At 43.1% G+C, this 22,094-nt stretch overlaps 2 protein-coding genes across 3 annotated transcripts in view; one reads left to right on the forward strand and one right to left on the reverse strand.

The window, feature by feature from the left end:
* The window catches only part of FHL2 (four and a half LIM domains 2), a 76,604-nt gene extending 68,583 nt beyond the window's left edge, over window positions 1-8,021 (reverse strand). For both annotated transcript variants that reach the window (XM_050754213.1, XM_050754212.1), the window contains exon 1: window positions 7,894-8,021. The gene's annotated coding sequence lies outside the window, so the exon portion shown is untranslated. The remainder of the gene's footprint in view (window positions 1-7,893) is intronic.
* Window positions 1-22,094, forward strand: part of ECRG4 (ECRG4 augurin precursor) — a 903,650-nt gene that overhangs the window by 260,224 nt on the left and 621,332 nt on the right. The gene's annotated exons all lie outside the window — the stretch shown is intronic.

Here is a 22,094-nt window from a genome sequence, read left to right on the forward strand (position 1 = left end):
CTCTACTAAACATACAAAAAATTAGCCGGGTGTGGTGGTAGGCACCTGTAGTCCCAGCTACTTGGGCAGCTGAGGTATGAGAATCGCTTGAACCTGGGAAGCAGAGGTTGCAGTGAGCTGAGATCGAGCCACTGTACTCTAGCCTAGGCAACAAGAGCAAAACTTCGTCTAACAAAACCCTAGAAATATTACTGTAAGGTTTCCCTGGCCCTTTTGTGTAGGAATCGGCTATAAAGAAATTCCCAAACCTATCTTGTCTGAAAGGAGATCCTAAGACCTCATTCCACAGAGGTCCTGCCCTGTGTCTGGGAGGAAGGACTCCCAGACCAAGATGAATCCAAGCAGACAGGACTTGTTGTGGTTCCCCACTCAGTCTGTTGCCATTAGGCCATACCCTTTATGTCCAATCACATTTTTACACCACTATACACTCTTCATCAAATCTAAACATAAAAATGGACAGTCTTCTCTGGGATCTTTGGGTCTTCATTTCTGAAGCCTCCCATGTCATGAAATAAATGAGTTATGCTTTTCTCTTGTTAATCTAGATTTTGTAATAGGAATGCCAGCCATGACCCTTATAATGGGGAGGAAGAGTTTTGTACCATTCCACCTCTACAATATGAATTACAGTCAAAAAGTTTCTAAGATCTCAAATTAAACATATACAAATAGATTATTCACACCTTCATCCTTCAACAGACATTTATTTAGCACCTACTAGGCACCATTCACTGTAGTAGGTATTGGGGATATCTCAGTGGACAAAATAGAGTTTCTGCATTCATTGGAGTTCACATTTTATTGGAGGAGAGATAAACATATATATATATATGTATGTATGCAGATGTGTAGATGTGTGAGATAGCAAGTAAATCAGGGTAAGGAGCTAGAAATTGATAAGGAGTGTCATTTTAGATGAAGTGTTTAGGGAAAGCTCTCAGATTGGGTATGAATGAAGGAAGGAGGAAGCCTTGTGTTTGTCTTGGAGAAGAGTCTGACAGAGATGCCAGCAAGTGTGATAGGCCCTGGGGCAGGGCAGTGTTTGGCACAGCTGGGTCAGGGCAATATGACTGGAACCCCTCTAGATGGACAGAGAGAGAAGGAAGAGATGAGGTCAGATTCCTGGGGCATGGATCGTGTAGGGATCTGTTGGCTACGGTTGGAGTTAGGATTTTATTTCGATTTGGGAAGCCATTGGAACATTTGGGAAAAGGAGACACACTGTCTAATTTAAGTTACAAATATGATCACTAATTTTAAACAGAAACCTGTGGTTAAATGGAGCTCACATTGGCCTCTGGGGTTGCCTGGTTGCTCCTGCCCGAGGCTGGCGGAGGTTTGCTGACACTTCCCAGGAAAGAGTGAAGCACAGCAGACCAAAGTAGAAGCAGCTCAGGGCAGCATGCCAGAATCCTGCCAGGGCTCATCAGCAGCCGGAGTGGAGGATATGCTGCCGCTGCTGCTTCATAATAGTAGCTGAAGGGTTTATCAATCCTTCTACCCAACTTTCATTACTTTAACAATGTTGAACTTGCCACTATGAGTTTCCAAACTGGCTGACTTGTGGAGAGCCCTGTCTTAATTAGAAGGTCCTCATCCCACTCTTCCTTACTGCCTGCAGAGTTTTCCCACCTGAGAGTGTTTGTAGACACGAAACTGTGGGTGTTCTTATTTCTCCCCTCACTTGGATGATCGCCCATGCTGGTTAATTGGAGTGCCAACACATTTGCACCTGCTCATAGATTTTTGCATTTTCAATTTGCAAGAGTAGAGAAACAGAGGCCTAAAAGGAGTTTGTCTCAGGCACTTTCCACATCTTAGCTTTATGTCTTACACGCGCTATTGTTTTTTCACTGGACCTAACTGATTTGGACGTCTTGTTTGACCTCTGTCTTTGATTTTGGGATTGGAAGGGCATAACATTTGGCCATTGGTTCTCTCTTCAATGTAAATAAAGTTGAAGTAAAGAGACTATTCTCTCTCGCCTGCTTTTTTGGTTCCTAAAGTATATTTAAAGAGAGCAAAATATTACAGTTTCCTAGTAAGTTAATTAAAAGATTCTGAAGAAAATTGGACAGCTTTTCAAAAAAGGAAGTTTACAGAGTTCAGAATTTTTTCAGCATTTCCATCCTCTTCTCTTCCCCCAACACACACAGACTCATACAGAGACACACACAGACACACCCACACAAACTAATACATTAGTAAATGGAAGCTTCCAAGTCAGGGAATCTACTCCTTAAGCATACATTATCATCAGATATTAATACTTATTGCGTTCAAAAATTCCATTTGAAAAATACGTCCTTATGCTACATATTGAAAGGTAGGGAGTGAATCTGAAACCTGGTTCCCAGCCAGGATTGCAGAAGGGAAAAGTACTAGCCAAGAAGAAATACTTCTAGCTCCTTCCTTTGGATTTCAACACTCCTTGAACCCAGCTGAATTAAACACAACAGTTTGGTTCAGCAAATATTTATTAGGCAGCTGTGCACTGTGTGCAAGTTACAGTGCTAGCTCTCAGGGTTTAACTAGGGTGGATGAATATACTTCCCAGCCTCTTGAGAAGGTGCTGAAACTAAAGGGAGAATTAAAAATGAAAAACAAAAATAAGTTCAAGTCCTCATTCTTTTTTTTTCTTTCTTTCTTTTTTCTTTTTTTTTTTTTTTAAAGGAGTCTCTCTCTGTCATCCTGGTTGGAGTGCAGTGGCACAATCTCGGCTCACTGCAACCTCCACCTCTCAAGTTCAAGCAATTTTCCTGCCTCAGCCTCCTGAGTAACTGAGATTACAGGCACATGCCACCATGCCCAGCTAATTTTGGTATTTTTTAGGAGAGGCAGGGTTTCCCCATGCTGGCCAGGCTAGTCTTGAACTCCTGACCTCAGGTGATCTGCCCACCTCGGCCTCTCAAAGTGCTGGGATTATAGGCGTAAGCCACCGCGCCCGGCTTCACTTTTAAGATGAGGTCCTTTCTCCGTTGTGGGGACTTTTCCGAGTTTCTAGTGGGATTAGTGTGAAACTGGCATTGCACTGCCTGCGTTCGAATCCGGCTTCCCCTGTACTGCCTCTGTGCCCCTTTGCTTCTCAGTGCCTCAGTGTCCTCACCTGTAAACAAGGAAACCAGAAGCACTCCTCACAGAGCCACCCTGCACATCTGTGTGTGTGTGTGCAGCACATCCAACACTGCTGCACACGCCATGAGCACTCAAACGTCAACAACTACTATCTCTGTAATTCAGAGCTTTATTTTAAATTTGGAATCCAAATTAGTCCTATTCCAGATTCTTTATAAAAATGAGTTTTTTCTTTTTTCCCCTTTTACTTTGGGGAGCCAAGAGACTTCCTTATTTCATTTTACAAAATGTCGGATTTTTGAAATCTCCAAAAGAGAACAAAGAGAAGTGAGGTAGCCTCGTCCTTAAGTCATTACCCACCCCTCAACACATCTGGCATATTTTCTGGTACCTTCGAAGAAGTCCTATCACTTTCCATCTCCATATTGTTCACATTCCTTCCCACCTGTAATGTTCTTAGTGTCTGCTAATTTCTCCTTTCCTCGAGGCGCCACGTCCCTTTCTCTGTAAACTTTACCCGAAGTATTTAAAAACGTCATAGATTTTTGCCCTCAATACCTGAAGCATTCGTTTATGTCATTCAAACCTTGTTGTCCCTTGCATACGGCAACAGGGTTGCTCTTTTGCAATTCAAGTCTAATGCCAACTGGATCGGAAAGTACTGGAAAGAAATACATTGGCCGGGCACGGTGGCTCACGCCTGTAATCCTAGCACTTTGGGAGACCAAGGCGGGCGGATCGCCTGAGGTCAGGAGTTCGAGACCAGCCTGGTCAACATGGTAAAACCCTGTCTCTACTAAAAATACAAAAATTAGCAGGGTGTGGTGGCCTACACCTGTAATCCCAGCTACTCAGGAGGCTGAGGCACTAGAATCACTCAAACCTGGGAGACGGAGGTTGCAGTGAGCTGAGATCGTGTCACTGCACTCCAGCTTGGGCAATAGAGTGAGACTCCATCTCAGGAAAAAAAAAAAAAAAAAAAGACATTATCTTTAACTTGGTTGCACCCTCGGCAATGAATGACACGGTTCTAAGCTTCAGTTTTCTTCTCTGAAAATAGGAATAATAACAGAATTAATAATAATGTTTACCTATAGGGCTGTTGTGTTAAATGAGCTTAAACATAGTTCCTGGATATCATGATCATTCAATAAATTTTAACTTTTTTTTTTTTTCAGATGGGGTCTTGCTCTCTTGCCCAGGCTGTTTTCAAATTCCTGGGCTCAACCAATCCTCTTACCTCAGCCTCCGAAACTAGCTATTATTTGTAATAGACTAAATCATTCTGGTTGGTTATTTACAATTTTTATAATTGGTGGTAATAATTAGACTGTTTTGTGTTTGCATAGAATTTTGCATTACCAAAACTTTCATGATTAGTCTTACTGTAGAAAATTTAGTAAACTATTTAAAATGTAGAGAAAAATGTAAAATTACTTCTAATCTTGTCCTTCAGAATCAATAATTTTATATATTTTTGTGTATTTTTTCAGTTCATATATTATGAATATTGTTTTCTAGTCTGAATTTTAAAAATTAAAAGTTCTATGCAAACTTTATTTTTGGTGGTTGCATATATTCCATACTATAGCTGTATCATATTTTATTTAACAATGTTTCACTTTTGAGCTATTGCACTGTTTGTTGGTTTAAGTTATTACATATTATTACATATATATATATATATATATATATATATATAATGTTTTCATATAACCCATTGTGCCTTCCTCTTAACCATTTCATCTTCCTACAAAGGATACGACTTGGAGTAGAATATTCAAATCATGTCATTTTCTATTTTGTGTTCATACAAAACCATGAACTGATATGTTGAAATTAGTCTAGATTTATCTGCACAGAACTAAGTCCACGCAAAAAAGCACTATGATGGCTTTTACTTAACATGAAAATAGGTGGTTCCCACAGCCGCTTCAGATACCATCTAGACATGCTTGCTCTTTAAAGACTAGAATGACAGAACTTTGGGAGGCTGAGGCAGGCAGATCACCTGGGATCAGGAGTTCATGACCGGTCTGGCCAATATGACGAAACACTGTCTTTACTAAAAATACAAAAATTAGCTGGGCGCGGTGGCAGGCGCCTAAGTAATCCCAACTACTCAAGAGGCTGAGGCAGCAGAATCGCTTGAACCCAGGAGGTGGAGGTTGCAGTGAGCCGAGATCGTGCCACTGCACTCCAGTCTGGGTGACAGAGTGAGACTCCTTCTCAAAAGATAAATAAATAAATAAACAAACAAATAATTAAAAAAGACCAAAATGAAATTCTTGCACTTTCTTCTTAATATCTAATTACATGTTCCTCCTTAATAAAACACATCAAGCATGTTGTATCCATTGTTGCCTTGATATAGTTTTAGTTCAGTTTAATTTTTCAGTATTACTTTCTAACTGCAACAAAAGTCGTGCGTTAAAATGGATTTCTTATTCCTCTTTTCTCTATCTAAAATGTATCCACTAAATTCAGATGAAGTACCAAGTTGTAAAACATTAAATTGCTCAGAACTTATGTTAGTTCTTTTCTATTTCTCATCCATAGTTTAGTGTATTAGAGACTAAGTGAGGAGGTGCTGACAAATCAATGGTAATTAAAAAAACTCATTAAACAGATTTTGTGGGGGCATGGAGGGCATGCAGATCAAGGCACAAGGTGGTTGAGTTTTTCATGATTCCAAAGGGACCAGTTATAGTGTAGAAATCAATTACCAGATCATACTTTGAACTGATGTTATATTGCTATATTCTAATAACATGTCTTATCTAAATCTTTATATTTTTATACTTCTCATCTATCCAGCTATTATGAATATTTTAATATGTTGACTAAACAAATTGGTCATAATGATATATAGAGATAACCAATTTTCAAGGAATTAGATTTTGAATTAACAGTAAAAGATGTTGACCATAAATTAGACAGAAAGCAGAAGACCCAAATAACTTGATTTTTAATATACATAAGTATATATATATACACATATATGTTTTTGTTAATTATAATTTACAGTTTCCCACATAATTTAATGTTTTTGGATTCACCTTAAAATATCTCACAGTGGTATTTTTTTTAAAAAAACTGCTATTAAGTTAATGGTTAATCTTTCAATCAAAGACATCTTAGAATCAATAAATAAGATAATAAATTGCAAGAATAGTTATCTTTGAGTAGTAAGAGTATGTACGATTTTCCATTTTCTTCTTTTTGCTGGTCTGTATTTTTTATAGTAAACATAGATTATTTGTAGAGTGAAAAAATAAAAACTATCAATATAATTTTACCTCTTTCTTTGGTGGGGAGAGAATGAATTAAACAGTCTCTGGGCCATATCTTGTAAATATGAAATATTTTAGAGATCGGTAGAAAGCATTCAGGTCCCTGTGCTTTAGGTCATGGGAATGCAGTGAGAGGCATGGCTTGGCCTGGCCTTGGGGATCTGAAATCAATGGAGAACTCTGGAAACTCTGAATAGAACAATGAAACCTAAAAGTACGAAATGTGCTGAAAGGCAAGATGGTGGGTGAGCAGTCAGGGAACACTGTATTGGAAAATATGCAACTTTTCATGGAAGTTACGCACTAAAATATTTTTTAATGTAAGAAAATGCCTCCAAAATGTCATCATTTGAGTGGATTAGTCAGCTACTCAATTAAATACAAAAACTTGTGTAAGGGGTCAGATGGATCTCAACATGTAATAGACCTTATTCCAGCCCATCCTGGATACCCCAAAACCCTGACTTGGTCATTACACATTCTATGTAGGTACTGAACACTCACATGTACCCTATAAATATGTAAAATATTATGTATCGATAAAATTTTAAAAGCCTAGCAATAAAATAAAATTCAAATAATATTCCTCAAGAAACAAATAAAACAATGATAATAAACTTACATACAGCAAATATGAGCTACAATAGCATTAATCTGTAACGCAGGTGTTTATTAACACTATCCTTGGACCTCAGAATAATCTAGAAAAAAAAAAGACTGGACAGACAACCTTTTTTTTCTTTTTAGATTAGACTTGATAAAGTATCTTGCATGGAGTCTGGCTAGAGGATGTTTATATATATGATGTCTATTATCATAGATATGGCATCTTATCAGTATTGAGATTGTTACACAATTGACCTGAGCATTACTTAGGACTGTGTATCTTGGAGTTTGCCCTGCTCTGGAAATTGTAAAATATTCATGCATTTCCTTTTCAAAGCATGCAATAGCTCTCTGGGCTTTCAAACCATCAGCTGCGAAGAGTCATGTTGTATAAACACACTTTCCCAGAGTAATCAGACTCATCAGTAATTTGCCATTTCAGCCCAGGCTTTCCGGAAATTCTGTCAGGGAGAAAAAGTTCAAGTGCACTGTGGTTTGCCCCCTTTCCAATGTTTATTTTATCATATTTCTTCTTTTGCTTTCCCCTTAAAAAATGTTTTCCGTTGTTTAAAACGGATTCCCACTGAGAGGGGGCAGGAGTTCAATTTTATTTAAATCTCTCCTCATTCCCGATGAGCAGGGGTTCTCTGTCTTCAAGCTGACACCCCCAGTAGCTCTGGGCAGGGCGGCTTCTGTTCTTGGGCTCTGTCGTTGGTGGGAGCCAGCTGCCAGCACCACCTGCATCTCTGCTATGGTCGGCGAGCTCCCAGTGCCCGAGAGCTTCCTCCCAGGGCTGGGACACTCCCTCTGCATGGATCAAGATGCCCACAGAGCTGCTGTCCAAGCCTGCTGCAGAGACAGGCTGGGAAGGACGGCAAGGGTGAGAGAAGAGCACGGGGGAACCAGTGGCGCTTACCTTCGATGTCAGGGTTCTGTCTTCTGTCCTCCAGCCCGATGAGCAGGGACAGCGGCCGTGCAGGCAGATGGCCGGGTTGGATGGCCCCAACCTTCTGTGCAGCTGCCAGCCAGCTGCGCTGCCCTTGTCAGTGGCGCTATAAATAAGGCACGTCTGGACATCGGCCAGGCCCAGGAGATAAGAACCCAGCCCCTGGCTCCCACATGCCTTTTAAGGTCTCCAGATTAAAGGAGGCTCAGCTTCCAGATGGGAAGGGGCTGCCATGTCCTCACTTGTCCTGCCTGCTTCAAGGACAGCCCAGGCATCATATTTTCCAGGAATCCAAAGGGTGGCTGAACTGGGAAGGCCATCAGCGCCAGAAAGGGACCTCACTTTGTCATACAAGAGGCAGAGCCTCCAACAGGCTGCCCAGCTCCATCTCTGTGAACCCCTCAGATTAGGTGACTGGCTTGGAGGCCCAGGAGTGGAAGGACACTTCCCCCAGGCCACACAGCACCTCAGTGAGCTGGGAAATGTGGATTTCCAGTGCTGCCTTTTGGAACAAGCTCACTGACCTTCTCTTTGGCTTACGAGGGCCTTTGCTTGGGTGAGAGGATGTTGGGAAGACCGAACAATCGGCTTAACAAATGCCAGGCATTTGTGAAGCCGTGGAGTGGAATACATTCGCAGAAAGTTCTCTGCCTCCCCATCCTCCCCGCTCATGCGTGATTATAAGGGTTTCTTGAGCCACACACTGTTTTCTCTATAGAATTACAACAGTGAAATCTTCCCGGAGCCTTTTTAAAGCCATATGCTGGGAGAGGAAAGAGAAAACTGATTTGGGGAACCAACAGCCCCTGATTCTTCCTTAATGTCTTACTTACGAGTATGCTGAAAAGGCACTCACCCACGACGAGGGCCAGCCTCTTCCGAGGACTGTTTGGCGACAGCTGTCTGCATTACCACAACAATCCTAAGCCCGCAGATTTATTCCAAGGAAAGAATAGTGGATGTGGGCAGCGACGTAACCACAAGGACATTTCTCGAACCTCTTTTTTTCTTGGAATTAGGAAAACTTGGAAACAACCTAAATGGCTAACAAAAGGGGGCTGATTAAATGAGAAATAGTGTATAAAAAAGCAGAACAGACCAGTCACACTGGCTTATGCCTGTAATCCCAGCATTTTGAGAGGCTGAGGCAGGAGGATCACTTGAGCCCTGGAGTTCAGGACGGCAGTGAGTTATGACCGTGTCACTGCACTCCAGTCTGGGCAACCAAGCAAGACCCTGTCTCTAAAAATAAAATCAAAAATAAAGCAAAGCAAAACATGCTGCAACCTTTAGAAATGTCAAAGGAGAATATTTAATGATATAGGAACAATGCATATAATAATATATTGAAAATAAAAAGCAGGTCATGGCTCTGCCTGTAATCCTAGCACTTTGGGAGGCCGAAGGGGGGCAGATCACATGAGGTCAGGAGTTTGGGACCAGCCTGGCCAACGTGGTGAAACCCTGTTTCTATTAAAAATACAAAAAAAAAAAAAAAAAACTAGCCAGGCGTGGTAGTGGGCATGTGTAATCCCAGCTACCTGGGAGGCTGAGGCAGCAGAATTGCTTGAATCCAGGAGGCGGAGGTTGCAGTGAGCCAAGATCGCGCCATTGCACTCCAGCCTGGGCAACAACAGTGGTCACCCTTGAGGGGAAAAGGGCGTATGTATAATATGAGGTTACTACACACAGGTAAGCACCCCCTCCCACACACACACACACACACACACACACACACATCCTGAAAGGATGTGCCACAAATGTGGAAGGTGGTGATGGCTGGAGGAACGGATATGGCTGATTTTATTTTCTTCTTTGTCTTATATGCAATCTCTAAATTATTTACAATAATGTTGTATTCCTTTTATAAGAAAATTAACTTCATCTAAAATCTTAGTTTCTGCGAATCAGAAGACAGCTTTCTGTGTTTCTGCATTAATGAATCTCAGTTTATTTTAAGGTTACAGAATTCCTTGGGATTTCCCCACTCTTTGGAAAAACCTATGTAAGGCCCAGAACCTCTTTTTCATGCCAGTTCCAATGATCTGATGTAGCTGGATCTGTCAAATCCTCCAAGTGCCCCTGTCAAGGCAAAGGCAAGGCAAGAAAGAGAGAAAGAAAAGAAAAAAAAAAAGCACTAAGAGAAAAAGAAGGAAAAAGGAAATAAACTTTATATAATATATGCAATCATAATGTATATTTTTATCACACCCAGTCACTTTTATCCGACCTAACATGCCCCATTTATGCTCCAATCAGTACATTAGAAAGGCACTTAATGGGCCTTTTATTTAAAGGAGGTACATGTTCTGATGATTGTTTTGTTTTTTAAAAATTATTTTTAACGTAAGTAATGACCTCCTGATCTGACTGTGTGATATAGAGGAACTCTTCTTTTACTTAGAACTCATTTTCAGTGATATGTATGTTGGAAGAGGGGACCCCTTTCCTGACCTGGCTCCTGTAGTATGGAGGGCCCGAAATCCTTTAATTTCCTCATCTGTCTACAGAGACCAGCATGGGATTGCCTCCCCCATGAGCAGGACCTGGCCTAAGACATAGCACTGGGTGGTTTCAATGCTTTTGTGTTGAGTCTTATTGCCAGAGGAGCCTCTATAACAGACACAGCCCTGGGCAGAGCCTGCAGGCTGAGACCCATTCTCTGGACTATTATTTGAATTTGTGGTGCCGAAGCCCTGCTTGGACTATCCAAAGTCCTTCTCGAGTAAGTGCTGACTGCCTACCGCAGAGACTAGCCAGCTGAACCATGGAAAGCATCCTGCAGGTGTCCAGGGAAGAGGGGGCACTTCCAGTCTCAGGTCAGCCTCTGGAGTAGGGTAGAGTTTCTCAAGAGAAGGACAAGATCAGGAAGAGATGGCACTGAGAGTCCTAAGGAAGGACCTCTCTTGGAGGAAGCTAGGCTGGAGGACAAGGAATTGGGGTGCCCAAATAAAGGACTTTCTGAAAGGGCTCGCCAGTTTGCAAGTCTCATCTTTGATCTCTGGGAACAGCCCCCCAAAATGAACAAGAGGAAAAACAGTTTTCTCTCTACCCTTCATGAATTCTTAGCTGGGATGCCCTGGAACACAAGACAGATCAACAGGAGAAAAACAAACAAGTTGAATATTAAATAGCGTGGATACCTTCTATATCCACGGGAGTTACACAGTGAGCTGAGCAAATCTCTAGGGTAGATCTAAGAGGGAGTTGAAACTTTGGACTGATATATCATTTTCTGAAACACAGAAAAAATGGTGTAGGAAAGCCCTGTTATGGGGGAGAGGAATGCCCAGAGAAAGCACAGAAAATGAACAAAATGGATCATATTAAGTTGGCACCTTCTCCACAGATACATGTCAAGGGATTTAGTCATCCTTCTCTTCCTGGTGAAGGAATGGAGATTTCCTTCATAGATGTAAATACTCTTCAAAAGGGTAATTTTTCCAGCATATTTAGGGGTGGTGTATTTTGGTCTCTAACAACAGCATCTGTTGGGACTCAGGAAACAATACTCCTAAGTATGGGGCTTTGGCAAATTGACTACTCAGAAGGCCTCAGCAACAGCCTCAGCAGCAAGCCCCTCTGACCTTTTCCAGCCTTCCTATCTTCCACCTCTTGTCCTCCCCTGCAGCTTTCAAAGAAACCAGAATCCTCTTCCCAAGGTGGGTCATAGAAATCAGAACTGTCCCGCAAAGCCAGCCATAAAACCTGAAAGTATGGCTCTACCCTTCTCCTGCCTTTCTGGGCAAGAGCTGGCTGTAAAGAAATTCTCTGAGCTGCCATGTCTGAAAGGAGATCGTAAGATCTTCATTCCAGAGGGCTCTGCTCTATAGCTGGGAGGAAGGATTGCCACACGGAGAGGCCAAGAAGAATCTGAGCAGACAGGCCTTGCTGAGTTTTCCCACTCAGCCTGTTAGCGTTAGATCATTCCCTTTTCATCGTATTTCCACGTGACTGTCCATCCCTCATCAAATCTAAGCATAACAATGGACAGCTTTCCTTGGGCCTTTTGGGTCTTCATTCTGAAGGCTCCCATGTCACATAAAGCTTTGATGAAATAATTTTTTTTAGACAGGTCTCTTTCTGTCACTCAGGCTGGAATGCAATGGCGTTATCACAGCTCACGAACTGCTGTCTCAAACTCCTGGGCTCAAGCAATCCTCCTGCCTTAGCCTCCTGAGTAGCTGGAACCACAGGCATGCACCACCATGCCTGGCTAGTTTTTTTTTTTTTTTTTTTTTTTTTTTTTGTAGAGACAGGGGTCTTGCTATGTTGCCCAGGCTGGCCTCAAACTCCTGTGCTCAAGTGATCCTCTTACCTCAGCCTCCCAAAGTGCTGAGATTGTAGATGTGAGCCATTGCACCAAGCTTATTATGCTTTTCTCTTGTTGGCCTGTCTTTCGTTAGAGAAGTGTTGGCTGTGATCCTGCTGAAGGCGAGGAAAGGTATTGTACGTTTCTGCCTCCACGCAGCCCTGTTTCACATTCTTCCCGCTCCACGCTGACTCACTCTCACAGTCTTGGTGATGGGTGAGATGTGAGGGAAGGTGCCTGCCTGACATTCACTACCCACAGCAGACACTGTGGGAAGGAGCCACATCTGCCGGGGGTGCTGTGGCCAGGACTTGGGACTGTGGTCAGGACTGGGTGTACCAAGGAGGGGAACTGCCCATGAATGTGGCACTTGCCTGTCTTTTATGGTATCATAGGGGAAAGGTGGACAGATACTTCTTGGTCATGTTTTCAAAAACTTGGAGACCAAAACCACAAGACAGATAGGTCTGAAACAAACATTTTTTATTCAATTTGGGAAATATGTACTGAGCCTCCACTAGGAACCAGACACTGACAGGCACGAGGATAGACAGAACGGAGACTCACAGATGGCCATGAGCTCCTCCAGTTCATCCCCAGCTATCAGCCTGGGTGAGGGCACCCCACCATGGGCAGTGTCTCCTGCACAATCTCAGCACCCCCAGGCCCATGCACTCAGGCATTTTGCCCGTGGGACATAAAATCTTCTTGTTCATCCATCAGTGTTGTTCATTCATTTTTCCCAGAACTGCCCATGGAGCTTCTTCCATGTGCCAAGCATTGTACTAGGTCTTGGAGCCTCAGTCCTGAACATAACAGAAGAGCCTCAGGTCAAGGAGGTTGTGATGAACTGACTGTGCACTGTTGTCATAGCCTGAGGCTCTGACCTTGAACCTGGAGCACCTTTCCCTTGTAGTCACTGTAGGTGCCATTTACCACTGTTGCCACCACCCTCATCTTTGAGGGAGTCACTGTCACTACAACTTCTTGCTCTGGGGTGGGCAGCCTTAAACTTCCTGTGAACCTGGTTCTGTGGCTCCTGGAGCCTGCCAGAGCTGAGCTTTGTACGTGGGATGGGGCGTATCGTCCGGTCAGCCACCTGCGTGCAGCACAGGCCCACGGCTGTAAGCCTAGCGCTGCTGAGCCTGCTGGGGGGTGTTTGTGCTTCTCATCTGTCACAAGGACCAGCCAGGCCCACGTTTCCCTCCATTTCCTCTATCCCACCCAGCTAGACTGCTGCTGGGACTGCCTTTTCCTCCTCTCCCTCCCTGAACTGAGATGCCATGGGGTTGGGGGTAACGCACCTGGCCCCTGGCTAGAGGGAGCTGGGTCTCTTTCACCATGGACAGGCTTTTCCCTGCTAGCTTCGTGATTTGCATGTCAGAGGAAGACAGCTAGCCAAGGAGCCAGAGAAGGATAACAGAGAGGTAAGAAGAGAAGCACTCAGTGCTGGGGCAGAGAGAATAGGGTTTTAGGAGGGAGTGCATGAAACGATATCATTTTTTGTAAGTTGAAAAGAGTGTAGACCAAGGAAAGCCTTGTTTTTCTGAACTGGAAAGTCCTCAGATGCAGAACCAGTGTGTGTTGGGGTGCAGAGGATGAGTGGTTTGTGAACCGCGTTGCTTACCAAGCGCCTGTCTGCAGAATCTGGGAGGACAAGCCCAGCCTCGTTTTCAAGTGAATACCTTTGATTGCCTAACCATTCCATTCGCTATTCCTGAAACCTCTACATAAACATTTCTTCGCACTTCCCGGAACAATAAACAGGCAGGAAAGGTTGCATAAATGTCCAGTAAGTGTAAATACATTTACGATCAGCTCTGGGAAGTTTCAACCTGAAAAATAGCACCACCATTTGCTGGTGTACAGAATCCAGGCACCTCTTCTTTTGGAACTTGGCTTGTGCTGAACCTAGTTTAGGTGTTGAAATGAACCACGTTACCCTATCAGGGAACTGACTCAATAATAATCTCAGTATGATGTTAAGGAGTTCGGGCCATAACCTGGAAAGATACAGTCCCAAAGGCCATAACCTTGAATGTTGAATTCCCCAAAGACCCACATCCCTAAAGTTTAAATCCCCCAAATTTCAATCCTTAAAGATCAAAATCCCCAAAATATAATTCTAGAAAAAAAATGGAAAATTCTTTACAAGACATTTATTTACATTTTTAAAAGGGGACTTATTAGAGAAATATAAAAAAAGACTACTTCATAGGCCACTAAACGCAATAAAATAGTCAATAATGACATATATCTTTTTACAAGCATAAAACTCTAGGTATACTAACGATAGTCATACGGGTATAACAGTTATGAGCAGGTGAACCAGATTCCTAACTGTGGTCATGTGAACTATCATTATGGACAACCTGTCTTTTGATGAGATTGATCAAAAACTACATGAGGCCGGGAGCCATGGGCTCACGCCTGTAATCCCAGCACTTTGGGAGGCTGAGGCGGGCAGATCACAAGGTCAGGAGTTCGAGACCAGCCTGACCAACATGGTGAAACCCCGTCTCTACTAAAAAAAATACAAAAATTAGCCAGGGGTAGTGGTGGACGCCTGTAATCCCAGCTACTCAGGAGGCTGAGGCAGGAGAATCACTTGAACCCAGGAGGTGGTGGAGGTTGCAGTGAGCTGAGATCATGCCACTACACTCCAGCCTGGGTGACAGAGTGAGACTCCGTCTCAAAAAAACAAAAAAGCAAAAAAAAAAAAAAAAAAAAAAAAAAAACTGACATGATGGTCACTACCACATATGCAGTCACCTAAAGAACCGAGACCTTGAGAAATTTTGTCTTTCACAAACCTGGATATACAAAAAGGACGTCTTTACTTATTGAGAATGCACACAAATAATGCTTACATACAAAATCAACATTGTGATAATGCACTTTCATGGAGTCAAATTTGCAAAAAAAAAAGCATAAAACAATTTAGAACTCTCTCAAAGTCTTTACACGATTTAAACCTCCAGTATTGGAAATGATGCAAGAATGAAATATATAGCAGAGAGAATTGTAAAACATAATGCTGCCAGTTTAAAATAGTGGGAAACAAGTTTAAAAAGAACCCTCCCCCACATAAACTAAAAAGAAAATTCAGCATGTGAAAAAGTGTAGTACAGGGATGCATCATGGGCAATTGCACAGAGATAGTCCACAAATGCTGGCTGACTTTCACTATCATTAATTTTATTTTGAAGTCTTACACCAAAAATTTTCTTGTAGGACATGGCCCTCCTCAGAGAATACATTCGCCTCCATTTTTTATATGATGCTGTTCTTTTTGAAATTCTTCTATGAGTCCCTGTACACTGACATGAGCAATCCCCGTTAATTTTTCCCATCTTCTGTGCCATACGTCTAAGTTGTTTTGTGTACAGGGAAGTTCATTCTGCACGCACGCCTATACAGACCCCAAATTTGGTGGAAACAACACTGCTGATCAAACAGCAACAGTGCTGTGTGTTACCTTATTTTAAACTGGGGTTTTAGGCTTTAGAAATTTTGATCTTTAGGAATTTCAGCATTTGGGATTACAGAGTTCAGGACTGTAATGCTTTCCAGGACTACAATTGGCACCTCATATTACATTATCATATCTTCAGCAAGAAAGCTAGCATGCTTACTGAAGACAAGGCTGGGCTTTTCAAACATCAGTTAAATTCAGGACATCACTCTGTCTCAAGTCACATGCTAAAAATATACACAAAAAATGGAATATAACAGTATACCAATAGGTCAGTATCACTCTGTGCATTCCGGATCCTGTGTACCCTTATTTTCTCTCCCTCAAATCCCTCTCGAATTTATGCGTAGAGTCTTTATCCACACCAACTTACATTATAGATGACAGCTGGTGATCCCTTGGCTAAACTTATTTGTACTCTAGCAGCGATCGACACCCTCAATCAGAGGGACGAAACGTGAACGGGTGACATGTCAAACCTCAAATAGCAGCTGAGGGAGAACATGGAGTGGACCAAATGCCATGCTAGCCCCTGAGTTTATATAGAAAGCCACTCCCAGATGTGCCTGTCCGTTGCTGTAGATAATGGGCTGTAATCTGTTCAACAAGACTCTAATTCTAGGGCCGTTTTCAACCACCATGTGGCAGATCACTGGAAAAGCCTGACCATCCCTGGAGACATGATACTGGAACGGAAGGGACCCTGGGCAACTCTGCTGCTCCCCCCACACCCTTGCTGTGTGACAGGGTGGCCGATGTGAACAAGCATCAAAGACCTCCTTTGCTGTCTGGCTTCTGGTTGGGTTTAGCCAATGGGAAGAGTCACCCGAAGAACAAATGCAGGAGAAGAGTGAGGTCAGGTCTTCAGGTGCCCAGGTCTTCCCTGGATACCAGTTCAGGAAAAAGCCACAAGGTAAATAGGTATTTTTAAAATTTTAAATGTATTATTGTGGTAAACATAAAATTGACCATTTTAACCATTTAAAATATACAGTTCAGTGACATTAAGTATATTCAAATTGCTGTGCAACTGTCACCACCATCCATCTCCAGAACTCTTTTCACCTGCCCCAACTGAAACTAAAACTCTGCCCTCACTGAACACCTCTCCGCTCCCCACCCACCCCCCACCCAGCACCTGCTGACCCCCACTCTACTTTCTGTTTCTATAAACTTGATCACTCTAGATATCCCCTCCAAGTGGCATCATACAGTATTTGATCCTTCTGTGACTGGCTTATTTTACTAAGTATACAGCCCTCAAGGTTCATTCCATGTTGCAGCATGTGGCAGAATCTCCTTCCTTTTTCAGGCTGAATAATACTCCATTTTGTTTATTCTTTTACCCGTGGATGGACACCTGCACTGTACAAGGTCAATATTTCCTTTCTTCATTAAATCACCAAATAGTCTTCAGAATAAGTTCACACAGACATAACTTAAACATCAGAAAAATTCAACCTGTGTGACTCAGTTAGGAGAGATGTTAGAAGAACGGGTGTTTCATGAAGCAGGTGTGTATCCCAGCCTAGGAATGTAGGTTTGCAGGAAACTCACTCTCTTTATTTCCTTAGTCGTCCAACACCATTTTGGGAACATAAGCCAGCCTGTTATAAGATGCAACGTGGGAAGCACTATGGCTAAGACTCTGCCTGAGTATGCGGCTGGAAGGGGGGTGAGACAGTTATTTTCTTCAATCCTGTGGACGTGAAGTAGGCCCCGGAGGACAGAGGCACACGTCTCACTGTCAGGAGCCATGGAGCAGCCTCAGCTGCCTGCATCATGTGGACTGTTTTGGAGCCTGGAGAAGGAAGGCTGGGACCCTGGCTTAGGCCTCTGCCTCCGGTCCACTTCACAGCCCTTCTCCTGCCTGCTCTGCTCCGGGTTCCCAGGGCACATTGTGCTGGAGCCTCCTTTCCCAGCTTCTGGGGCTTAGCTGGGTGGTCCCCTCTCTGTGCCTATACTGGTGTCTCTGGCAGAGCTGTGGTCCCTTCCATGGTTTGAGCTTCTTTTGGGTGACCCCAGTCCCCAGGCCACTGACAGTGGCTCCTCCTCACTCTCCCAATTCAGCCTCTCAACACCCCCATCATCCGTGCACCTGGTGCCTAGTATAAGTTCCCTCTATTGAAATTGCTTGGCCGGGTGCGGTGGCTCAAGCCTGTAATCCCAGCACTTTGGGAGGCCGAGACGGGCGGATCACGAGGTCAGGAGATCGAGACCATCCTGGCTAACACGGTGAAACCCCGTCTCTACCAAAAAAGACAAAAAACTAGCCGGGCGAGGTGGCGGGCGCCTGTAGTCCCAGCTACCCGGGAGGCTGAGGCAGGAGAATGGCGGGAACCCGGGAGGCGGAGCTTGCAGTGAGCTGAGATCCGGCCACTGCACTCCAGCCTGGGTGACAGAGCGAGACTCCGTCTCAAAAAAAAAAAAAAAAAAAAGAAATTGCTTGAAGTAGATTCTGTTTTCCTCCTTAGACCTTTCGTTTATTTATTTATTTATTTATTTATTTATTTATTTATTTATTTATTTTTTTTAGACAGAGTTTCACTCTTGTTGCCCAGGCTGGAGTGCAATGGCGCGATCTCTGTCTCCCAGGTTCAGGTGATTCTCCTGCCTCAGCCTCCCGAGTAGGTGGGATTACAGGTGCCCACCACCTTTTTTTATATTTTTAGTAGAGATGGGGTTTCACCATCTTGGCCAGGCTGGTCTCGAACTCCTGACCTAAGGTGATTCACCCACCTCGGCCTCACAGAGTGCTGGGATTACAGGCGTGAGCCACTGCCCCCGGTCCTATTTAGACCTTTTAAACCATTTCTGGAGGTTGACAGAGTTTATGTAAATTAAAGTGTCATTATATATGAAGGTCTGAACAAACTAACTAGAAATATAATCCCATCCTCGGAGCTTCTCTATTTTATATTTTCATGTTGAAGTGAGCTGGGTGTCCTCTAAGATCGGTAGAGTGACACTTTGAGAAGGGGAATTCCTTAACCAGCCTAAATCAGTGAATAGGATTTTGCAGAGGGAATTAGCTAAATACACTCCAAATTAGGGAAGAAAGGATTCTGACAGCTAGAAAATGCGAAAGTCCAGACTACAAAGGGTAGCAGCAAAGCAGACACGAAAAATGGAGCATAAACACACTAGCCTTTCATTTAATTAATCACTTTGATGAGTATTTAATTAGAAGAAAACTCTATTGTATTAGAGGAGAAAATGTCTTAAATTTAGTTAGTGGTAACAAAATGGATTAAATCAGTGAGTTCACGGGACTGTGTGTCTGACAGCAGGAGAGCCAAGAGCTGGGCTGGGCAGCTGAGGGTGTAACAGAGCCCTGTCCAGGTGCCTGTTCAGGTAGGGCAAGGTTGGGAGGGGCAGGACTGCAGCACCCAGGCCAGTCTCCAAGGCTTCCTTCCATGCACCCAGGGCTCCAGGTAGGTGAGGCAAAGTGAACTCATGAACACCTATTGATTTATGGCACTATCACTCACTTGAGCCAGAGATACAACAGATGTTGAGCACCCAAGACTTCCTGAGCACAGAGACTCGGTGCATTATCAGCTGCTCTGCCCTTTACAGTATCACGGTGAGGTCATTAACAAGCAAAGGAGGTTGATATTGATGAGGGGTGGAGCAGCACTTTGTATTACGGCTAGTTCCGGCTCAGGAGAAGACCTGTGGAGAAACTTACAAAGGATGGGCTCTTTTGGGCATGTCCCACGTTGTAAGTGGAACCCATTTCACCAAAGGAGTGAATTCCACTTAGAGTACAGAAACTCCAAGTAAGCCAAAGAATAGGGAGGTGGGGCCATGCACACCATTATAGCGGAAGGAAGTGGCGTATGTTTAGCTTAGAAAAGCTGCTCAGATGTTTCTAATGAATCCCTGCCTCCACCTCCAATCTCTCTGTCTGAGAGTTACCCTCAAAGATATTTGCAACAATCCTCTCTTAATGGCATATGAAGAAACTAGAAATCAGAATCATTTGTGTTTGTTCCTTTATCATGGTTTACCACAGATATATTATTTAAGCCTTACTTGATCCAACAATAATGTATTTTGAGTTTCATTCATTTGTACATTCATTCAACAAACCCCTAAAGACTGCCACTTAAGTGACAGGTGCCAGTGCACAAAACCTTGGGTATTCATTTCACACTACCTTAATGTAATGGCTTCTTATTCCCTTAAAAACCCAATGCTTCTGCCATATTAAGAAGAGATGTCCAAATAAAATCCATGTTTAATGATTCATTCTTGATCCCCTAATTGACTTTTTTTTTTTTTGAGACGGAGTTTTGATCTTGTTGCTCAGGCTGGAGTGCAGTGGTGCAATCTCAGCTCACTGTAACCTCCGCCTCCTGGGTTCAAGCGACTCTCCTGCCTCAGCCTCCCAAGTAGCTGGGATTACAGGCGTGCGCCACCACGCCCAGCTAATCTTTTGTGTTTAGTAGAGAGGGGTTTTCACCATGTTGGTCAGGCTGGTCTCGAATTCCTTACCTCAGGTGATCCTCCTGCCTCAGCCTCCCAAAGTGCTGGGATTAAAGGCGTAAACCACCGCACCTGGCCCCCTAATTGACTTTAAATTAGTCCCCGTTTTATTTTTAGCCACTCTTTAGCTTTGTGTAATAGAATTAAAAGTTTGAGTGTGGTACAGTTTGAAAATTCTTGTCTCCTGTAGATGAAATTGCTAAGAAACGAAACAAACAAACAAAAATCACTCTGAGCTTTAAGGTCCCACGAGGGGTTAACTTCTCAGACTGAAGTCACTGGCATTAGCTTGTGCTCAGCACATGGGCATCGCTGAAGACATGTGGACCCAAGTGTCTTGGAAGCACAGCCACACAGCTGTTGCTGTGTTAACTAATGTGTATTTTCTGTGATCATGTCAAAGTTACTCCTGGCACCTAACCGGTAATCCAACCCCTGGCACTGGGCTGGTCCAGTGCTGATGGAGAGCTTCTATCACTACAGTGGGAGGGATGGGTTGATTTTGATCATCTTGGCACTATAAAGAGAATTTAGGAAAGGGGGTAGAAACTGGCTCTGTAGGCAAAGAATAGAGTTAGTGTTAACAAGCAGAACACATAGGATTTTTGAACTTGGAAGCTGGATTCCCCCTAATTGTCAGATGCTGAAACTTACACAATGGAATATTTTCAGAAGTCTGAGATAAGGGAAGGCATCCATAATAGCAACTATTCAGGAAGACATTGAATTGGACCACATAAAAAGTAAATGGCATAACATAACACATGACTTACAAGGGTTAAAAGGCAAACACAAACTGGAGAAAATATTATAATATATATGACAAAGTATTAATATTACTAATACAGAGTTTTTATACATTAATATAACAAAAGTAATCAATCCAATAGAAAATTTGGTCAAGTACATAAAGCTGTTAATTTACCAAACAACAACAAAAGACGTCAATGACCTAATGAAAATGTGCCTAACCTCACTAGTTATAAAGAAGTACAGGCCCAGCACGGTAGCTCACACCTGTAATCCCAGCACTTTGGGAGGCCAAGGTGGGCAGATCACTGGAGCTCAGAAGTTCGAGACCAGCCTGGGCAACATGGTGAAATCCCATTTCTACAAAAAATACAAAAATTATCCAGGAGTGGTGGTGGACTCCTGAGGTCCCAGCTACTGGAAAGGCTGAGGTGGGAGGATTGCTTGAGCCCACGAGGTAAAAGCTGCCGTGAGCCATGATTGTGTCACTGTACTCCAGCCTGGGCCACAGAGGAAATAGTCTCAAAAAAAAAAAAAAAGTGCAAAGTAAAAAAAAAAACCCTAGCAATATCAAGATACTACTTTTTCCTACCACCTTGGTAAAATTAGAAATTGGCAGTAACCAATGCTGGTGCCACTGAAGGCAAAGAGCAACTCTGGTGTACTGTCAGTGTGAGTATATATTAGGTCAGATATCTGGAGGGCAAGTGTGAAAATTAATTTTGCATCAACTTAACTAGGCCATAAGGTGTCCAGATATTTGGTCAAACAGTACTGTGGGTGCTTCTGTGAGGGAGATTTTGGATGAGATTAGTATTTGAATCAGTGGACAGAGTAAAGAAGAATGCCCTCCATGGGTGGGCCTCATGCAAATAGTTAAAGGCCTGAATAGAACAAAAGGCTGGCCCTATCCCAAGTAAGAAAAAATCCTTCTCCCTGGTGGTCTTCATCAGTCGTGAATCATCGGGTCTTCTTGGCTCTACAGCAGCCTGCTGGTTTCTTTATCTAGAACTAGACATCAGTTATGCAGATTTGAAACTTAGCAGCCTTCATAATTGCATGAGTCAATTCCTTACACATCTCTCTGTTGTTTTTTGTATACATAGGTAAATAGATCTATCCTTTTTCCTTTGCTCTCTTTTT

Source organism: Macaca thibetana, chromosome 13 (genome assembly GCF_024542745.1).
Source record: "Macaca thibetana thibetana isolate TM-01 chromosome 13, ASM2454274v1, whole genome shotgun sequence".
Lineage (NCBI taxonomy): Eukaryota > Metazoa > Chordata > Mammalia > Primates > Cercopithecidae > Macaca > Macaca thibetana.